Genomic DNA, 6,168 nt, shown 5'->3' with positions numbered 1-6,168 from the left:
ACTACATCCATGACCTGTCACTTGTGTTTATTTCCTTTTCGTCTATGGCGTCACATTAGTGCCAAAAATCCAAGCGCATAAAAACTGTTATCGCGATAACAGTTTTTATGCGCTTGGATTTTTGGCACTAATCTGTGACGCCATATTAGTCTTCCCTCACAGCAATCGGCCTCCATGTTACATTGCTGCTATCTAGCGGGCATTGTGTGCTACTACATACACTTTTTTTTTAATTTTTTTATTTATATATATATATATATATATATATATATATATATATATATATATATATATATATATATATATATATATATATTTTCAATCGATATATATATATAAAAAACGTTTTATACATAAAATATTTATATATATACAAAAAATAAGTATATATATTTAATATGTATATAAAATATATATAATAGATTTTATTTGTAAAAAGCACTTTACATTGAGTAAACAACCTCAAAGTGCTACAGTGTATTAAAAAAAAATTAAAAAAAATAAAAACTACAACAGCCAAATAGCTAAAACTGGTATGCATATATCTAAAAAAAAAAGGATTTTTTAAAAAGAAGGGGTTTTAAGCCTTTTTTAAAAGCATCCGCAGTCTGTGGTGCCCTCAGGTGGTCAGGGAGAGCGTTCCACAGACTGGGAGCGTAGGAGCAGAAAGCCTGGTCTCCCATTGTTTGTAGCTTTGTATGTATGAAATATATACATAACATGTATAAAATATATATAATAAATATATTTTAAAAATATATATAAAATGGGGTTTTAAGGGAAAGGGTGTGAAGAATTTACTGACTTTAAAAGTGTACGGTTTGAAAATGTCAATAAAAAGAATTGGATTAAAAAATATATCAAATGTATATATATATAGTATAGATATTTATTTTTATTTTTTATTTATAATAATCGATTTTGAAAAATATGTTTTTAGGCCATCTCCATTCAACCAGAAGGAACTTGTCCAACCTGTAAGAAATCCACCATAATTATTATATCAAAAAATACATTGCAGAAATTGAATCGTCATCCAAGATTCACATCCCTACACTCTGTTTTTTTTTTTTAGGAATTTGCTCCAAACAAGTTTGTCTCCCAAGGTTTGAACTGGTGTCAGACTTTTAAGTTTTACAGACTCAACATAAAAGGGGCGGAGTCAGGCGAGCTTCCTGGTATCAATCCTGAGTGGAAGCCATTGGTGGCACATTTATTTACAAAAGTAGAGTCATTGAGAGGAAACAGAAAGGTTAAACATTTAGAAATAGTCATGGTCCGGAGCGTAGCAACGCATGGCCATCCTGTGCCTGTCCTCCGCGCCACACACGCATCCCGGGGACAAAGGTTCTGCCGGGTCCTCCGGGCCGTCTCCGGCCGCCGCCTGGTCCTGGAGGTCTCCAGGCTCCAGCAGTTCTCCGGGCTCCAGCAGGTCTCCAGGCTCCAGCAGGTCTCCAGGCTCCAGCAGGTCTCCAGGCTCCAGCAGGTCTCCGGGCTCCAGCAGGTCTCCAGGCTCCAGCAGGTCTCCGGGCTCCAGCAAGTCTCCGGGCTCCAGCAGGTCTCCGGGCTCCAGCAGGTCTCCGTGGCTCAGGCAGATGTTGTGGAGCACCGTGCAGCAGGCCACCACCTCCGGCACGTAGAGCACGTCCACCTCCAGGGCCTTGGAGAAAATGGACTTCCATCTGCTCGCCATGATGCCAAAGGCTCTCTCCACCGCACACCTGGCCTTGGACAGGTGAGCGTTGAAGGCCGCCTGGAGGAGGTTGTTCCCGGGGTCCCTGTAAGGGGTGATGAGGGCGATGGGTCGGCACAGGCAGGGGTAGCCCGCGTCCCCGACGATGCAGAACCCAGGGGGCGGGTACTTCCGCTGTGTGTAGATAACGCTGTGCTTCAGCACCTTGGTGTCGTGCGCCGACCCCAGGGAGCCTATAAAGACGTCCAGGAACTTGGCGCCGTGGTCGCAGACGGCCTGGAACTGCAGCGAGTGAAACAACTTGGGGTTCAGGTAACCCGACGCTTTCTCCATGGGCGGCTTCACGCGGACGTGGCAGCCGCCGATGCTGCCCACCACCCGGCTGAAAGCCGCCGACCCGGCCAGGCGGGCAAAGCCGGCACCGAGGGGGGCCAAGTCCTCCGCCGCCGGAAGGCGGACCACCCGAGGGAGGAGAGCGCGGATCTTCTCGCTGGTCTTGTGGACGGCGCGGTGCACCGTGGTCCGCGGCATGTGGAACGCTCTGCCCACCACGCGGTAGGAGGCGCCGCCGGACAGCCAAAACAAGAAGACCAGGGTCTCTATCACGGGCCCCCAGCCGTGGTCGCAGCGGGTCCCGAGGAGCTCCATCAGGCCGGCGAAGGAGGCCCTGGAGAGACGGAAGTCCGGCCTCATGTCGCTGTCGCCGTCGAAGTAGAGCGCCAGCAGCGGCACCGTGTTGTTGATCCGGCAGTACCGTCTCGGGTGTGGAGACTAGACAACAAATGATATTCGCGTAACAGATCACGAACATATGACTCGACAGTTATTTGGTCTTGTTTTGCTTAGCATGACGAGGAGAGGAACAAGTCACAAAATCCACGGTGCGGTCCAATTATGGCTTTGAGACACGCTTTTCAGGTGGGTGTGGTGTACATTGTCGCTCTTCTTACCTTCAGAGAATATCATACATCCTAAATATCCATCATTACCTTTTATCTTGTAAAAATGTCTTAAAAGGGAACTGGCTTTTTTTTTTTTTTAAATGTGTCTAACGCTCACAATCCTTATATAAGACAAGAACACATATGTTTTTATTTTTTTTGAATGCATTCTAACTCATTAATAAACACTAGCAAGAGTCAGCAACGATGATGTTGTGTTCCAAATTTAAATTATTTACTGAACTTGTGTGAGCCTATGGCTTAGCACTTTGTTTTATATATATATATATATATATATATATATATATATATATATATATATATATATATATATATATATATATATATTGCATTCTATTTTAGTTACTTTATGGAGTTTACAACACCCTGGCGCTGTTTTTGTACTTATTTCGATTATTATTATTTCTCAATTGTTTTTAAATGTTGCAATTTATACATATAAATAAAGGTTTATAAAATAAAATAAATAAATAAAAATATTCACGCATTGTCCCAGTTACTCTTCCAACTACTCAGTTAATCCCGCCCTTTCCGCTACTTAGCTAAAATAAATATAGATATTATTTTATTTTGTTTTTACTTAGATAAGATTACGACTGTTGAGGATGGTGCTATCTTAGATATCATTATATAGCTATATCCATAGACATGTTATAAGTAGACGCAGCATTGGCTGCTGTGACGCGAGAAATCGGGCTGCCATCTTGAAGTGGTGACGAGTAGCCGGCGAGCAGCCTAAACTGACAGTTGACAGGTAGAAAACAAAGATGCTAAACTGACAGTTGACAGGTAGAAAACAAAGATGCTAAACTGACAGTTGACAGGTAGAAAACAAAGATGCTAAACTGACAGTTGACAGGTAGAAAACAAAGATGCTAAACTGACAGTTGACAGGTAGAAAACAAAGATGCTAAAGTGACAGTTGACAGGTAGAAAACAAAGATGCTAAACTGACAGTTGACAGGTAGAAAACAAAGATGCTAAACTGACAGTTGACAGGTAGAAAACAAAGATGCTAAACTGACAGTTGACAGGTAGAAAACAAAGATGCTAAACTGACAGTTGACAGGTAGAAAACAAAGATGCTAAACTGACAGTTGACAGGTAGAAAACAAAGATGCTAAACTGACAGTTGACAGGTAGAAAACAAAGATGCTAAACCGACAGTTGACAGGTAGAAAACAAAGATGCTAAACTGACAGTTGACAGGTAGAAAACAAAGATGCTAAACTGACAGTTGACAGGTAGAAAACAAAGATGCTAAAGTGACAGTTGACAGGTAGAAAACAAAGATGCTAAACTGACAGTTGACAGGTAGAAAACAAAGATGCTAAAGTGACAGTTGACAGGTAGAAAACAAAGATGCTAAACTGACAGTTGACGGGTAGAAAACAAAGATGCTAAACTGACAGTCGACAGGTAGAAAACAAAGATGCTAAACTGACAGTTGACAGGTAGAAAACAAAGATGCTAAACTGACAGTTGACAGGTAGAAAACAAAGATGCTAAACTGACAGTTGACAGGTAGAAAACAAAGATGCTAAACTGACAGTTGACAGGTAGAAAACAAAGATGCTAAACTGACAGTTGACAGGTAGAAAACAAAGATGCTAAACTGACAGTTGACAGGTAGAAAACAAAGATGCTAAACTGACAGTTGACAGGTAGAAAACAAAGATGCTAAACTGACAGTTGACAGGTAGAAAACAAAGATGCTAAACCGACAGTTGACAGGTAGAAAACAAAGATGCTAAACTGACAGTTGACAGGTAGAAAACAAAGATGCTAAACTGACAGTTGACAGGTAGAAAACAAAGATGCTAAAGTGACAGTTGACAGGTAGAAAACAAAGATGCTAAACTGACAGTTGACAGGTAGAAAACAAAGATGCTAAAGTGACAGTTGACAGGTAGAAAACAAAGATGCTAAACTGACAGTTGACGGGTAGAAAACAAAGATGCTAAACTGACAGTCGACAGGTAGAAAACAAAGATGCTAAACTGACAGTTGACAGGTAGAAAACAAAGATGCTAAACTGACAGTTGACAGGTAGAAAACAAAGATGCTAAACTGACAGTTGACAGGTAGAAAACAAAGATGCTAAACTGACAGTTGACAGGTAGAAAACAAAGATGCTGAACTGACAGTTGACAGGTAGAAAACAAAGATGCTAAACTGACAGTTGACAGGTAGAAAACAAAGATGCTAAACTGACAGTTGACGGGTAGAAAACAAAGATGCTAAACTGACAGTTGACGGGTAGAAAACAAAGATGCTAAACTGACAGTTGACAGGTAGAAAACAAAGATGCTTAACTGGCAGTCGACAGGTAGAAAAAAAAGATGCTAAACTGACAGTTCACAGGTAGAAAACAAAGATGCTAAACTGACAGTTGACAGGTAGAAAACAAAGATGCTAAAGTGACAGTTGACAGGTAGAAAACAAAGATGCTAAACTGACAGTTGACAGGTAGAAAACAAAGATGCTAAACTGACAGTTGACAGGTAGAAAACAAAGATGCTAAACTGACAGTTGACGGGTAGAAAACAAAGATGCTAAACTGACAGTTGACAGGTAGAAAACAAAGATGCTTAACTGGCAGTCGACAGGTAGAAAACAAAGATGCTTAACTGGCAGTCGACAGGTAGAAAAAAAAGATGCTAAACTGACAGTTGACAGGTAGAAAACAAAGATGCTAAACTGACAGTTGACAGGTAGAAAACAAAGATGCTAAACTGACAGTTGACAGGTAGAAAACAAAGATGCTAAACTGACAGTTGACAGGTAGAAAACAAAGATGGTGTTCGGCGTTTTGCTGCTCAAATGAGCTGACTGTTGAAAATAGGAATCGGGGGATTACTTTTCACAAGTAAGATTTAACATTAACATACACTTGGTTGTATTTTGTGAAAAGAATATTAGCACAGAGTTGAGAAGGAGCAAAGATCTTCAATAGTACTGAAATCCTAGCTGCTAGCAAACAAGAGTATGACCATAATAGAATTGCTTGTCAATGAAATTAATTACATTTCAAAATGTCATACTTGAATAACATAAAGTTGAAATAAATGATGAAAATAAAGATTGTAAAAGCCAAGGACCACAGTCCAGATTGTGTAGGGGGGTTAGGGTACATATAAATACATCAAAACTACATATAAAACAATCAGTGTAAACATGATCATTTAAGGGAAGAATGTAATAGAAAATATCAATACAAAGTGTCAAGACAGAATAAACTCTCTGCTGCTGCAGCAACAGAGATACAGTCTATAAGATGTATAGATATCTAATGTATTCATACATTGTTTATGTAGCATGTTTATATAACCTCATCATATTGTTTCTTACACTTAAAAATAGCTGACCCTTCTCTGGGATTATATTCCCAGTTTTGATCTGGTCACTTCTAGCATATAAGAATATTCTATTACTGTTAAGCAAACTATGAATAATAAAACATGTGTCCTTTATCATAGCTACACGTATGAGAAAAAAGCGGTTGAAAATCAG

At 40.1% G+C, this 6,168-nt stretch overlaps 1 protein-coding gene across 1 annotated transcript in view; it reads left to right on the top strand.

Annotated features, from left to right (window-relative positions):
* ccne1 (cyclin E1) overlaps positions 1-6,168 on the top strand; it is a 335,619-nt gene that overhangs the window by 316,154 nt on the left and 13,297 nt on the right. The gene's annotated exons all lie outside the window — the stretch shown is intronic.

The sequence above is a fragment of the Entelurus aequoreus genome, linkage group LG02 (genome assembly GCF_033978785.1).
Source record: "Entelurus aequoreus isolate RoL-2023_Sb linkage group LG02, RoL_Eaeq_v1.1, whole genome shotgun sequence".
NCBI lineage: Eukaryota > Metazoa > Chordata > Actinopteri > Syngnathiformes > Syngnathidae > Entelurus > Entelurus aequoreus.
This window is presented reverse-complemented; position numbering and strand designations above follow the sequence as displayed.